The 16,322-nt window shown below is 37.4% G+C and overlaps 1 long non-coding RNA gene across 1 annotated transcript; it reads right to left on the reverse strand.

Moving 5' to 3' along the window:
• Window positions 1–8,214: 8,214 nt before the first annotated feature.
• On the reverse strand, window positions 8,215–9,136 carry LOC130053272 (uncharacterized). The gene is made up of 2 exons (XR_008801795.1): window positions 8,871–9,136; window positions 8,215–8,267 (listed from the first exon to the last, which is right to left on the reverse strand). It is a non-coding gene; the product is annotated as an uncharacterized LOC130053272 (long non-coding RNA).
• Between the last annotated feature and the right edge of the window lie 7,186 nt (window positions 9,137–16,322).

Genomic DNA, 16,322 nt, shown 5'->3' on the forward strand with positions numbered 1-16,322 from the left:
AATGCAGGTGTGCGAAATCAAGCACTCGGTAAAATGCAAGCAGGTGTCAGTCAGCAGGAAGTAGTTAAACATTTTAACATTCACCCTTGCACAATTGATAGGCCGAGTAGGTTCCATGAATGATCACCCAAGCCCTGGTCGAATATTTTGACAACACAAGGTCAACAGTCTTCCATACGGCAACACCACTTAAGTTACGGCTGACGAAACGATAACCAGGCAAAGAAATGGACGCCATTATAGGGTATATTACCGTGGAACAGTTTCTCAAATCACTTCAAACCAATCATCGACGTTACAGTGAGCAATTGACCCGACAACGGTTCAATCAACGCCTAAAGTTGATATGGGTCTTGATTTCTGGCGAATCAAGATTCAACGTTAGCAGTGCGGCATACGAGTTTACCGACGTGTGGATGAACACTATGTAGACAGTTGCGTGTTTGAACGAGACAACATTTGGCGTGGATAGCGCCATGGTTAGGAGCACCCAGTTGGCCGCTATGCACTGAAACATAACTGCTCAGTGGTATATTGAAGATGTCCTGCAATTTGTGTCGAATCATAGATATAACAGTTACGATAAGGAAAGATATTACTTTTTCAGCAAGACAATTTACGCACACATACTGCAAGATTAACACAGTGTTTTTAAAGAAATGACATTGATGTATGTGATTGGTCTGCCATATCTCTAGACCTTTATGCGATTGAACATGTTTCCTTGTTGCTAGCTAGGTAACGATTTAGCTGGTGGTAAAATGGTACCAGACCCCCACGATTTGTGAGAAAGTCACTTTCAATGTTGAGTCCGATTATGAGAACGATGACTTATATCCAGCCTATGATGTTACTAGATTGATCACCAGAAGAAAAGAAGTCGAGGCTGACCATGTTGAACTCCTTAACACGGCTTGTTCATTTCATGAGATTGCCCAACTATCTATTTTGCATTGCTTGTGGGAGTTATGAGATTGATCACTGTTCGTTATCTTCACCTTGCATTGGCCTCAGTGACACTTTTCTGTTTGACCTTGATGACAGTTCACATGAAAACAGATATCCGTGTAACACTGAGTCTCCACTGAAAACCAGTGATGATGATGATATCCATCCTCAGTTAGACCAGGGCGAGGACTCCCTCTGTCGAGAGCAGTTACTGTCCAAGCAAAGTAAGGACCCTGATATTGTTCAACTTAGCAATGGGGCTCTTCCGCCAGAAGAGGCCACCAAAGTCGGTGTGTGTTTATGCGAAAATGGCGACCACCTGACGCACCCCTGGATAAAGTATGGTGTGTTGTTACTAGATAATGATCCCAGTAATATATCGTAGATGCATCATGAGTTTAGCTCAAGGCACACTTATGGCAGCTCATGTAGGTGTCAATAAGACTTGTAACTGAATTGTGAGTCATTTTCTTGGCTTAACTTGAGAAAGGATATGTCTCAATTTTGCAAGTCGTGTAATGTTTTCCAGACGGTATAGGTGAACCTAATCAGAAACCTCTATATTCCCCCTCTCCAAACCATTCCAGCATTTGAAGACCTTTAGTCGATTGTTGCTGAATTGAGCAGGACCTTTTCCCATGGCTGGGTTTGGGAACCAGTATTTACATCTACTTACTGTTATGTGCATGTCCACTCGATTCCCTGAAGCTATAACTTTCAGGAATATTAAAACAATACCATATTCAGGGCCCTTACCAAGTTTTTAATTTTTATAGTAGTGTCTAAGGCTATTCTGTCAGACCAAGGTTCGAATCTTAAGTCAGGGTTGTTTCAACAGGTCATGCATGAGTTAGGTGTAAGGTAGTTTAAATCTACTACTTAACATCCCAAGTCTCAGAGGCGCTTCATCAAACCATTGAGACTATAACAAAGGGCTATTGTTATCAGTATAATAAAGTCTAGGATGAAAGTATTTGCCTTGTTTTTACTTTGCGGGGTTTCATGTTATTATCCCACACGTTAATGTGAACATTCCTAAAACGAAGAAAGCCAGCCCTCGGAACAATGGTGTGGTTATTTCAGACACACCTTGCTACATGTTCAACTTTAAATTTAGACAATGGGTAAATAGTTTTATTCGACGTTTTACATTTTCAGTTTTGCACATCAATTGTAAGTGTTGTATGTGATTTTGTGTTTTGCTCTAGGGAGCTACATTTATGGGTGGGAGTAGGGAATGATGACAATAGAGAAACTGTTCGAAAAGTCACAGTACTTTACAACAGATTGAGATTTAGCTCATTCAAGCAAAATAATTCATTTAACACAAGGTTACGAAAAACTTAGAATTGATCTCATCATCAGATAAAATCTGTTCCATTTACCCAGTATGTTTTTCAATGTTTATAGATATGTGTGCATTTCAAAATACCTAATTATCATCAACTCAATAACATTTACTGAATGAGTTAAAATCTATAAGAAATTATTTTAATTAAAAAACTATTTTAATCAGCTGATAAAACCTAATCCCCTCATTATATAGGTTTGTTTTATGTTCAATCAAACAGTTTCTCCTTAACCCCGACCTTACGAGATTCTCCTTAACCCTGACCTTACGAGATTCTCCTTAACCCTGACCTTACGAGATTCTCCTTAACCCTGACCTTACGAGATTCTCCTTAACCCTGACCTTACGAGATTCTCCTCCTTAACCCTGACCTTACGAGATTCTCCTTAACCCTGACCTTACGAGATTGATCACTGTTCGTTATCATCACCTTAACCCTGACCTTACGAGATTGATCACTGTTCGTTATCTTCACCTTAACTCTAAGCTTACGAGATTCTCCTTAACCCTAACATTACGAGATTCTCCTTAACCCTGACCTTACGAGATTGATCACTGTTCGTTATATCATCACCTTAACCCTGACCTTACGAGATTGATCACTGTTCGTTATCTTCACCTTTACCCTGACCTTACGAGATTGATCACTCTTCGTTATCTTCATCTTTACCCTGACCTTACGAGATTGATCACTGTTCGTTATTATTCTGTCACAAGAAAGACGATGTATGTTTCTTTACTTTTAATGGCAGAGAGACAACCTCCAGGGAGGGTAAAATACTGTAAACAAAAATAAGATCCTATTACAACAGGTTCTGCACAAAAGATAAGTGGCATGGTTTATAATAAACATGTAATATGTTATTCAGAACATATCTACACATTTCATGCTAAAGATATCAAATTTCAGTAAATCAAGAATAACATGCACCAAAAGCTTTACAAAGTTATCAAAAATCTTGAATTCTAAATACACACACTAGAAGACTTATAAAATATTGATACTGATATGTGAAAACTTAAATGTAATCATCACAACCTTTGAGAAAAAATTTAAACTGTGAGCAATTTACACAGAGCGATTTACATATCGAACACGTGAAAGGTCAATATATAGTACGTTCAGAAAATAAGCGAGCGTGCCCCATTTACACAGAAAGAAATAATAACAGCAATGAATAACATCATTAAAGATCTATCAGAGATAAGATAACCATGAAATATCAATTAATCAAATTTAGACAATATAAACTACCTGCATGTCATGATATACTGGCTGCTTATCACATCGGGGTCAACAAGTGTACAATAACAAATATGCGTATGCATTCTTAATATGACTTGCATTTAACATAAAAGTTAATAAAGAGATTAAAAACTTACACTTTGGTGCCATGAAGTTGTGGAAAGTTGGAAGTCAAAATGCATGAGTACGGGTACCATGCCGTGAACGTGCTGGGAGCTTTTTGTAACATACAAAACAAAACCAATCCCGGACAAATATAAAAAAAAAAAAAATCCGGAATCCAGCACACTCCCCTCCTGATTTTTATAAAAAAATCACTACATCAAATTCAATATGCTAAACTAGCAAAATCATACATACATAATACATAAAATCAAATATCAGTCATTATCCATGAAAATTGAGTCACTAATCATCTGAAGATACCAACAGGACAAGATCGACTACGGGTCGAACGAACACACAAATCTTGTTTTCCTTATAGAGTTTGATTTCCACTTTCCTGACAAGGAAATCGTCACTTGGAAAAAGTTTCGTCACTATTGCCATAGGCCACATGGATCTATGAAAATCCTTCTCTCTTACAAGAACAATATCACCGACATTCAAGTTCACTTCTGGCTGCTTCCACTTTCTCCTGACTTGAAGAGATGAGATATACTCTTTCGTCCATTTCGACCAAAATTCATCTGCTAGACCCTGAACCAGTTTCCATTGACTACGTAACATATCCTTGGTCCCAAACTGTGGAAACGGGCATGTATCGTTTTGACCTTTCTTGTGAGTCAACAACACTGAGGGAGACAGAATTTCTGGGTTTTCTGGATCTGTTGAAATGGGCAGCAACGGACGAGAATTCACTATCGCTGAAACTTCAGCCATCAAGGTCACTAATGAATCATGAGTTAGTTTATTCCTATCTTGCATGAGCATGTTATCCAGAATCCTCCTACAGGTCCCTATCATACGCTCCCATGAGCCTCCAAAGTGAGAGGAATGAGGAGGATTAAACTTCCAGGAAGTTCCATAGGTTTCTAGAATTTTTGCGATTCTTCCATCCTCAACAAATTCTGCTTCAATGCCCAAGTCCTGAATTGCACCCACAAAGTTAGTGCCCCTATCTGATCGCAAGAGTACTCCCAATAAATTATTGGTTAAATCCGGTCCTTTCATTAATACGTCATTCAAAGACGTTCCCCTGAACACTGCTGACGAATCGAAGACGACTCTAACTTTTCCAGGTTTCTTGGGATGATAAATTCCGAAAAACGGTAGGTACCATTGTTCACTAAGTGTTGGCAAAGGTGGTGCTACCTCAGCATGACCGTTTTCGAACATTTTTCCCATGAATTCAACAACGTGTTTCTTCTTGACTTCATCTTTCTGGAGTGAACGGTCTAATGATTTAACACGCTGCAAGGCTTGAGTTCTGTTGTTAGGCAACAGCTTTCTATTTTCGCGAAAGGGAAGTGGTGCAGTCCAGCGATCATCACAGTCCTTCGTAACCTTACTTTCCATGAGACTTATAAAAAGCTCGTCTTCCACTGATGGACCAAGCCTCTCATCCTGTGGCGTTTTCTCGAAGATCGAGTTTTCTTTGATGGTTAACGTGTTAACACATGGTTCCAGATAGGTTGCTCTACCATTAGCAAGAATGTGAGTTTTGCTAACTGTGATTGTTTGAACAGATTCACGTCCATGGAGAGCTCCAAGACAAGATTCACCAACCACAACCCAACCAAGAGGTAATTTGTGAGCGTAGGGTAAGTTATCACCGCCTAACCTCTGATCCACAACATGGTGTGCTTGTATAACGTCACGACCTATCAAGAGTTCTATGTGTACACTGTCATCAACTGGTGGTATGTACGATACCAAATCACAAAGATGAGGAAAGTTTTTCACTACTTCCGGAGAAGGTATTTCATGTCTATTATCGGGAATGTCTGAACACTCGATAAGAGACGGAATCTTAATCCTGACACTATGATCTGCGGACTCAACAACATAATTGTTGCCTTTTCTGCCAGTCGCGGAAACTTTCCCTGAACAGGTTGATAAAGTGAAGTTTATGTGTTCCGAATGATCATCAAAGTTGTCAAACAGTTCCGGTTTTCCAAGGGAGTAATTGCTTTGATCGTCGATCAATGCGTAGACCTTGCGAGCCTGCATGGGTTGGTCCTCATTGTAGACATACACTTGTAGAATTTTTGCGCATGACTTGCTACAAATTTTGTCAGTCCCACAAACCTGTGTACATTTTGTATTAACACCGGTCCGTGACTCCCCTCCATGCCGATTGTCATCTTCTGTAAGATTCTCATCCTTGTTATGAGAGGGTTGCTGTACATTTTGAACACGCAATACATGAAGTCCAGTCGGGTGACTTGTCTGATTACAAACATCACATCGGATAGTCTCTTGGCATTTGTTCTTGGTGTGTCGTTTCAAACTGCAGCAACGGAAACAAAGTTTGTTTTTCTTTAGAATCTCCATTCGCTCTTTCATGGGTTTCTGACGGAAAGTCCTGCACTGATTCAAATTGTGGTTTGTGTTGTGCACGGGGCACATCAATTTGTCCTCAGCTGTAGAGTTTGTAGAAAGTTCCGTTTTCCTTGCGTTCACGCGAATTTGGGGTTGATTATTTGCTGACTGTTTCTGAGAAGATAGTGTGCTAGTGTTGTACTGAAAACTCGGGTCAGTGCGCCATTTTGCCATGTCGTAGATGAAGTTGACAAAATAACTGAACGGAGGAAATAGCATTCCATGTTGATTTTTGTAAGTATTGGCGCGAGATGACCACTTTTCTTGTAGATTGGTCGGCAAGCGAGATACTATTTGGTTTACTCCTGTGGATGAATCATACATTGCAAGCACTGAAGAATAGAGCGGGTTGGCCTTGACACACTGAATTTCACTCAAGAGGTCGTACAAATCATAAAGTCGTTTGCTGTCAGCCGGAGTGTTTGAAAGCTTTGGGAAGTTCGTAAGTTTGTTTCGTAAGCACGCTTCTATCAATTCAGGACTGCCATACCGAATGTCAAGTCTATCCCACAATTTGTGTAATGCATCCACGTGATTTCCTGCACTGGCCGTTTTTATGCATTCAGCCTGCCTGGATGAATCTGGACCCAGCCATTTGATCATGAGATCCAGTTCCTCTGATGGTGTAACTGCAAGTTCTAACATTACAGCTTTAAATGTTTGTTTCCAAGACAAATATTGGATGGGACTATCATTGTATTTAATGAGACGCGAAAGCACTACATCTTTTCTGGCCATCATCCTAGTCATTATCTGACAAAGTTCAACCTGCGAATTGTCTACATGTGGCATCATATTGACTGATGTGTAGCGATTACCGTATTGTGATCCTGAGGTTTGAGTAGTCACCGGATTTGGCTGAGACGGTAAACTCGAATATAGCACAAAGGTAGGCGTTTGAGTAGTCACTATAGAATTTGCCTGAGATAGTATACCCGAACGCGGCATAAAGGTTGGCACTTCAGTATTTAATAAGTGATTCGGCTGAGGCAGTATGCTCGAATGTGGCACAAAGGTTGGCGCTTCAGTATTCAATAGATGATTCGGCTGAGATAGTACGTCTGAACGCGGCGCAAAGGGTGGCGGCAAATCATACACATGACTTGTTTGTGATGAAGTTGCAAGCAAGGGACTAGAGTGTACCATGGTTTGCGTTGGTTGATATGCTGTACGCCAATTTTCATTCATAGGTGTGGAACATAAATTTGCCAATGTCGATAAAGGAACAAATGTTTCACTAGACTGCATAGATGTTTGCACAGTTGACGTGAATGCACTATCAGTGAATTGCACACGAGGTCGCACAGCTGATGTGAACGTGCTATCAGTGGACTGTACAGGCGGTTGCACAGCGGATGTCAAAGTACTTGTAATTGCTTGCACAGGTGGCTGAACAGAAGTGTTAGTGGAATTCACAAAATGTTGTTGAATAAATTCACTTGTCCTTGCTTGTCGAGCTTCAGTAATATATTCTGTTTCTATATCATCTAACTGTTCTGCATTTTCCATCACATTCAGTGCTGATTGTAAGGCTTCGGTTTCTTGTTGGATTTCAAGTAGACTGATTTCCGCTTCCAATGCTGCCTTTTGGGTCATAATGGCAGCTTGTCTCTCGACGTATTTCATTTTCACTTTCGCAGCCTCAAGTGCAGCTCTTTTCTGAATAATCGCAGACTGAGTAGATGAAAGGATTGATCGGCCTGATCCAGATTTAACGCTTTGTCTGTCACAGCTAGGATCTTTTGTTGCAACTTGTGTGCGTTGAGTGAGAACCTCGGTAACAGCCCTCGTTACATTATCTCTTAATTTCAAATGTGAAATCCTTTCTGTTTCGCTTTCAACTGATCTGTGTTTTACAAGAAAGTCAACATAATGATCTGAAAGTCTTTTAAAATCACCACTAGCTTGTTTTATCTGCTTATGTACCATCTCTGCATCCGATATTTCTGGATATTCCTGAAGAGTGGATATTAGGACATCAATTTCCTTTTGAATATGTTTTATTTCCCGATCATATTTCCTGCATCTGTCCATGAACAACTCGGCTCCAGCCTCTGTGAGTTTCCTTTCCCGTTCCATAGCCATGTCGAAGTTATTTTACTATTCTGTCACAAGAAAGACGATGTATGTTTCTTTACTTTTAATGGCAGAGAGACAACCTCCAGGGAGGGTAAAATACTGTAAACAAAAATAAGATCCTATTACAACAGGTTCTGCACAAAAGATAAGTGGCATGGTTTATAATAAACATGTAATATGTTATTCAGAACATATCTACACATTTCATGCTAAAGATATCAAATTTCAGTAAATCAAGAATAACATGCACCAAAAGCTTTACAAAGTTATCAAAAATCTTGAATTCTAAATACACACACTAGAAGACTTATAAAATATTGATACTGATATGTGAAAACTTAAATGTAATCATCACAACCTTTGAGAAAAAATTTAAACTGTGAGCAATTTACACAGAGCGATTTACATATCGAACACGTGAAAGGTCAATATATAGTACGTTCAGAAAATAAGCGAGCGTGCCCCATTTACACAGAAAGAAATAATAACAGCAATGAATAACATCATTAAAGATCTATCAGAGATAAGATAACCATGAAATATCAATTAATCAAATTTAGACAATATAAACTACCTGCATGTCATGATATACTGGCTGCTTATCACATCGGGGTCAACAAGTGTACAATAACAAATATGCGTATGCATTCTTAATATGACTTGCATTTAACATAAAAGTTAATAAAGAGATTAAAAACTTACACTTTGGTGCCATGAAGTTGTGGAAAGTTGGAAGTCAAAATGCATGAGTACGGGTACCATGCCGTGAACGTGCTGGGAGCTTTTTGTAACATACAAAACAAAACCAATCCCGGACAAATATAAAAAAAAAAAAAATCCGGAATCCAGCACAGTTATCTTCTCCTTAACCCTGACCTTACGAGATTGATCACTGTTCGTTATCTTCACATTTACCCTGACCTTACGAGATTGATCACTGTTCGTTATCTTCACCTTAACCATGACCTTACCAGATTGATCACTGTTCGTTATCTTCACCTTAACCCTGACCTTACGAGATTTATCACTGTTCGTTATATCTTCACCTTTCATAGAAATAAAAAATATCAATTAAGAAAAGTGATAGATTTGCTTAAAAAGAGCAAGGTGCTATGTTCCAACTTTTCAGGCGTTTTAAATGTAAAGAAACCACAAAAGTGGACAAATACACACAACATACCCATACAAAGAATGTTTTATTCTTATAATTCCAATTCGTTCCCTGTATTATTAATTTCAATGCAAGGTGAAGATAACGAACAGGGATCAATACTTTGAATAGTTTTCCTGCACTATGTTATTTGTTTTCAGGTGCGTATGTATGCATAGCGTGTTTGGATTTATTGATATGTAAATTTTCGTTTAGATTTATTTTTGTCCAATCAAAACAATTGTAATAATAAATAACATTGGAATTATTGCGCAATACATCAGTGGTTTGTTGAATGTTATTTTCAGGAATTTCCTTATTTCATATTTCACATTTCGTCTTTTCATTAGGTTTAGTTCTTTTCTTGCACAAAATACAGGAAAACCTTTTCTTGTTACCATACCCCCCTTCTCTCTCTTTCCATTCGGATGAGACCGCAAAAACAGAGTCCATATGAGGGAAATACGAGGGAAATATTCTCGAGAGTGACCTTAAACAATATCCAATCAATCAACCATTTCTATTATCATCATTGAGAAAATGTACAGTACACGACACGAGTTTTATGCGTGTTCCACGCAACGCGGTGGAACAAATTTGCCCCAAACACGGTGGACCTTTAAAATTGTCGGCACCTTTGAAGTCCTATTTTTCCGCACGAGCTAGACATTGAAGCCCACTGAGAATCTCCGTGGATGCCACCGCGCATCTCCGTGAATGTCACCTGTACCTCCGTCGATGCCACCGTGTACCTCCATGTGATAAAATAAAGAAATAATTTCCGAAATGATTCACCCCAAAAACCTTTTCGCTTAGCCATCATGCATGCCCCCACCCCATTACTTATTTAGAAATTAGCTATCAATCATTAAATTCTTGTAATTGTTGTTTAATGATACGTTGGTGTTTTGGTACAAATCCGTATGTAGACTTCCCTGCAGACGTTCACACCTTTTTATGAAACGCCCAAATTCTCGACATCCTGTATATAAACACCTGTGTTATTCCTAACACTCGTCGGTACATTGTTTCACGGCACGTGCAGCACAATTTCACCAAATAAAAGGGTCATGAACAACTACAATCACATGCCAGTAATTTCAATTTGATAAATAGCAGTTCAAAGAAATGTGTACCATAAGCAGTGGTTTATTTTTACGTAAAGTTTTCATTGTAATTAGGAATATGTGTTTTGGAGATGAATTTCACTATGTACTCAACTGTGAAGCAATGTGAGCAAAGAATCAAATTTTTATCACCTAAACAAATAAATATTAAGAATATCTTTACTTTTAAACAAACTTTTAGAAAACTCCGTACTTTCATTAAGAAAATAATAAAATAAAATGTGCTCCCCTACCTAGAATGCCCATACTTCACATTAATAATAACACGGTTTTTGTAGTTTTTTTTCTAACTTGATAAATACTTTATTACACGCATGTATTATTTACTAAATGTATATATAACAGCTTTTTGTCTTTATATTTTTGTATACCATTGCATAATAATATATAGTGTTTGGTATCATTGGAATTGGCTCAAAATGCTGAAAACCAATATAAGTATCAGGAGGGAAAATATTGACATTTGTTTTCTTTCTTAAAATCCCACCCTTATCTTGATCATTTGGCCTGCGGCACATTTTCACATCTCCCGCAAGGCGCCCGTGGGCAGAACAAAGCTCTTAGCAGCTGTGTGTATTCACAAATAACACACACCGTGGAATACGGAGGACACAGTGTATCTCCATGGATTTTCCACCGTGGTCTTTCCACGGTAGGGTGTATAAAACTCGTGTCGTGTTCTGTATGTTTTTGGTTTGGTTATCAAAAATGTTATGATTTTGGTTGATAGGGTTTTGAATATTTATTGAGATAAAGACTGACATTTAAAAGATTAATGTGATTGAAAAAATAAGACATGCTCTATATTCTGTAGCACTCTTTTAAATATCTTTATCATCATTTTTGCTAATTAGATCTACTATGATTCTGTTTTTGCCAATGAATTTCATTTACAAACAATATAAGGCCCATTTTGTTAACAAAATTTCGTATTCATATTTTTATGCATGAATTTCTAGAATTTGAGCTTTGTTGGATGAAGTATACAATGAACCGGAATACCTGTGTGTCGAAATATAACGGCACCTGATGACCTACATAATCGGTTGGCACGTAAACAACCAAATGAATGTGATGCAGTGCATCCAATATGATGTTATGTAGACGCCTTATTTACAAATGTACACATATATTTGTATTATTGCTCAAGATTCATCACCGATTGAATTAATAATCAGTACAGGGCATTTTTCTTTACTTTTATGTTTGTATCGAGTTAGGACGCGGTATACTGCCCCCCCTACTGCGACAGCGACTTCAACATGATCATCCATGCAAAGAAAACATAATTCACGGATATACAATGTGTGATGCTAAATATTCACTAAATGCAGTGCCCTTTAGATGATTAATCTCTAAGTTTAAAGAAGTGTTTGGAAGTGGAGGTAAACAGGTAGTGCTTGTGCAGACGATAGGTGGATCTCGATCGCAGCATCTGTCCCAGAGTGGATTATAAGTCTTTACTTTTCTACGTTTAGTTTGATTAAATAACTAAAGCTACTTAGGCCTACCTACTGTATTTTTTATTTACTTCAGTCTTTAGAAATACCTTGATCAGGCTCATCAATCGTGTATATAGCTAATCTATTCGAAATTATAAGTAACAATCATTTGGCGGATTGAAGGGGGATGCACCCGGCATTCCTCCCACTAAATTGTTTTTAAAAGACTCAAGGTAAATCATGATCTGTTGTTTAGAACAAAGAGATAAAAGTAGCAATCAATTTTGATCATTTTCAGAGAAATAAATGGCAAGATATTTTGATTTATTGTTTCTTTTAATGAAGGTAAGCTTACTTATATCTTATTCCAGAAAACCCTTTAATTTTTTGTCTTTTTATTATTTTGTATTGCTTGTAGGAGTAAATAGTACAAATGACTACATGTGAGACATATTTCACGTCCTATGAAATAGTAGCCCCACAACTCTCACCAAGGCTTTACTCTGTACCTACTCAGAGTCTTGTATATTGATCATCTAATTAGATAACCGTTCAGAAGCTCTTCGATTGTAGGAATTCGGGGACAAAACTCTTTTGGAGCACAGATAATATAAATCGTACATCAGTCGCGTCGCTCAAGTATCACTAACTACTATTTTCTCCCCTGCATCCAAGAAATCGTCATACAAAATACAAGTTCTAAATATACATATAAAATATGTCTCCCTAGATATTCCGACACTAACGGACCATTAATCCCAATCAGTATCAAATATTTAGCACTGCTAACACAGCTACGAATTCATAAAGCCGATAAAGAAAACTGTTAACATACTAGAAAGAAGAAATGGTGAAAACGGATCACATCCTGCATCACATTACTCTCCGCTACATGTACATCCCTCAGCTACCGCCAGTATTCTAGCATTCCGTTAATGTGTATCGGCCGTAAGCGCCGAGCTTAGCCCCAAATATAGCAGCTCTTAACCAGCAATGGTGACGTCTCCATATTAATTTCTTCAGAGGGACGTTAAACAATAAACAACCAACCATCCATTAAATATTGAAGGATTAGAAAATTAATCAGATGTTGAGATGCCCTTTCAAAAGACGACATTCGTCAAAATCATGTTTCACTTTTAAATAAATTTAATATCCCAGTCAATCGGACGAACAAATATGAGTTAACGCACCTATACTGGATTTCTAAACTTCTCAAAAACCTCTTCAAACAAATATATATTGCAAGATCCAGTGTATGTTATACCAAGCCCCTATTTATGCTCCTCGAGAAAATATTAACAGCTGGGAAAGATAAACCTTTGATCAGTCATTCAAAAATTATTTTATCTAACACCACTTTGATTCTAACCACAAGTACTCCGAAGTTGATAGACAACATCTTTATATCAAATAGTGATCAGGTCTTCCAACAGTGTTGGAATTCCTATGGGCAATAATTGTGCTCCTATGTTATGTGACCTGCTTTTATATTCATAGGAGGCAAAATGTATTCAAAAGTTTCTAAATGAGAAGATAAAGTCTCTTGCTCTGGTCTTCAACTCCACATTTAGATAAATCAACGACGTTTAGGAGCGATATTTTTCTCTCATATGTTGACTCGATATATCCCAGTGAACTCGAAATAGAGGGCACCAAAGGGTCTTACACATTTGATTCATACATAGATATTTAATTGAACATATACGTTAACGGCAAACTAACAATTCAACTTCATGACAAAAGTGATGACTTCAGCTTCTTATCGTAATTTCCAAATTTTTCTAACAATATTCCATTATCCCTTGCATATGATGTTTATGGATCTCGACTGATACGGTACGAAAGAGCTAGTTCTACTTATAATCAGTTTTTTAATTAAAAGTGTGGGTTATCTGTACATAACCCACACTTTTCTTCAAAACCCGCCCACATTCTCGAAAGAAAAAAAACCCAACAACATCACTATCCATTGTATGACGTTCCTCCAGATAACTGACTCGGACTAAGTTCCCCAAATACATTATAGATATTCGCACTGAATCTCACTTAAACCTTGATACAAGATAATATCGTCAATGGTCTCGTCCCAAAGACTTTCTATTTCCCCATTTTCCTCAAATCGAGAAACACGTGTACGTAGAAATACGGGTAGCATTAATAAAGAGTTTTATAAAAGACCCAGTCACGTGATAAGAATGCGTTTGAGAGATGAACTTGTTTAGCGGACAGAGTGAATCATACTTGTGTTTCTTTTATGGTTTCGCATCTTACAATTCTTAATTTTTTCTCTCTTATGTTTCACCATTTTTTTTTTAATCTATTGTATATACATGTAAAAGTTTTTTCCAGCCAATTTAGTCAAAATATGTATTAGAATGAAGGATATCAAATAGGATTTTCAAAAGAGTAACCACATCATCAGTTGAATATAGGGCTCACGGCGGGTGTGACCGGTCAACAGGGGATACTTACTCCTCCTAGGCACCTGATCCCACCTCTGGTGTGTCCAGGGGTCCGTGTTTGCCCAACTATCTATTTTGTATTGCTTGTAGGAGTTATGAGATTGATCACTGTTCGTTATCTTCACCTTGCATATTGCTATATTTTTAAACAGAAAAATGCATGAATATGGGTTCTAATAATTTTATTTGAATTTTTTAATTTCAATTCTTAAAGCCAATGCCGGTACTAAAAGTCGAAGAATGCGTAAATGTTAAATAAAAATATCAAAATCAACAGTGCAAACATTTATATGCACTTTAAAAACGGCTTTTTAAAAACTATTAATGAACATATATTTTTCGGTGATAGAAAGTCATTATGATAGAAATATATGGTATACAAAGTGTAATTTAAATACATAACAATTGGCATCATATTGTAAACAGGCGACCGCGCTTCCGAAAGCTATAATAAAATATAACGAATAATAGTAAGCTATGATACAAATCACTTACCCCATATAATATTGTTGATTATGTGCAGATACCCGATGGGCGTGGTCATAATGACACTCATAACCAACAATATCATATGGGGTAACTCCTACCTACACGTACATTACGTGGACCATTGGAGTGTGTTTCCAACGATAGCTTAATATCCTAGGTTGAGAAAAAATGCTTGAAAATAGATTTTTTAAAATCTGGAACATGCAAACATTCATAAGTTTTATTGCTAGAGCTGTAATTTTATATATATATATATATATATATATATATATATATATATATATATATAGACCTAATGGATGTGTAATATATGTCGATTTGACACTTGGCCTCCGAATTAAGTGTAATCCTTGCATTTGATTTGGACATTACAAATTCAAGAGAGGACACACTCCAATCTAAATAATAAGTTAAGGTTTGCTTTCCATTTGCTGACCAATTTACCTTAATCAAACAAATCTATGATTGGGTCAAATGTCGTCTGACGTGTTTGATAACGACTGTAATCCATTCTTGCACACTGGATTTGACTGCGGGTTGCTGCGTTTGCCTGATCGGGATGTAGGACGCACGGCGGGTTTGTCCGGTCGACAGGACATACTCACTCCGCCTAGGCACCTTTTCTTACTTCTAGTATATTCAGGGGTCCGTGTTTACCGAACTGTATATTTCTATTTTGTATTTCTTCTGTGAGTTGTGAGATTGATCTGTTCGCTGTCCTCATCTTTCATATTATATGTATATCTAAGTCCAGTTGAACTGTGACGTTAAACATGTTGTTATACGTCACTGTATGCGTACTGTGGCGGAAAACAGTATACACCCGAGGTTCGTTGGAATCTGTCGAGGTGATCCGAGTGCTTTTCCATATGACATTAGCTCTAACTTCCCTCACAAGTTTTGCCTGCACCCCAGGATACACGCAATAAAAACATTTGTAACAGAAATGAATAAATGTTGTTTCATTAATTATTGTATAAACCGATGGAAGAAAGAAATCCCATGACAATTATTTGTACATATTTGATATATCAAAATTTTTAAAGAATAAGTGTTTTCCGGGAGCAAAACGTACATGGTATGGAAACTACATCGTATCCTAGGACGTTCATGACGGGACACCAAATTACCCAAATATAGATTATGCGACATTTGGTATACATTTCATGAAACGCTAATAAAAATGTCCTTGCTGCCTTCCCTAAGACAACAAAGTTAAATTCTTATATTGCAATATGTGTTAAAATAAAAAACACTACACTTAACTATCGACATTTTTTATCTCCACGATAAACTACGGTGTAATTTTTGGATTTGAAATTAAACGTGCATCCTTATTAATGAGAACAGATACACTGGAAATTCTTCGTGAAAACGCACAATTGCAATTAATTCTATCTTATGGATGGAAGGTTTCCAATTCGCGTTTTAATTTGAAAAGAATATTAAAATGACTTCGGGTAATATTTCCTTAGGTTGAA

This window comes from Ostrea edulis, chromosome 3 (assembly GCF_947568905.1).
Source record: "Ostrea edulis chromosome 3, xbOstEdul1.1, whole genome shotgun sequence".
Classification (NCBI taxonomy): domain Eukaryota; kingdom Metazoa; phylum Mollusca; class Bivalvia; order Ostreida; family Ostreidae; genus Ostrea; species Ostrea edulis.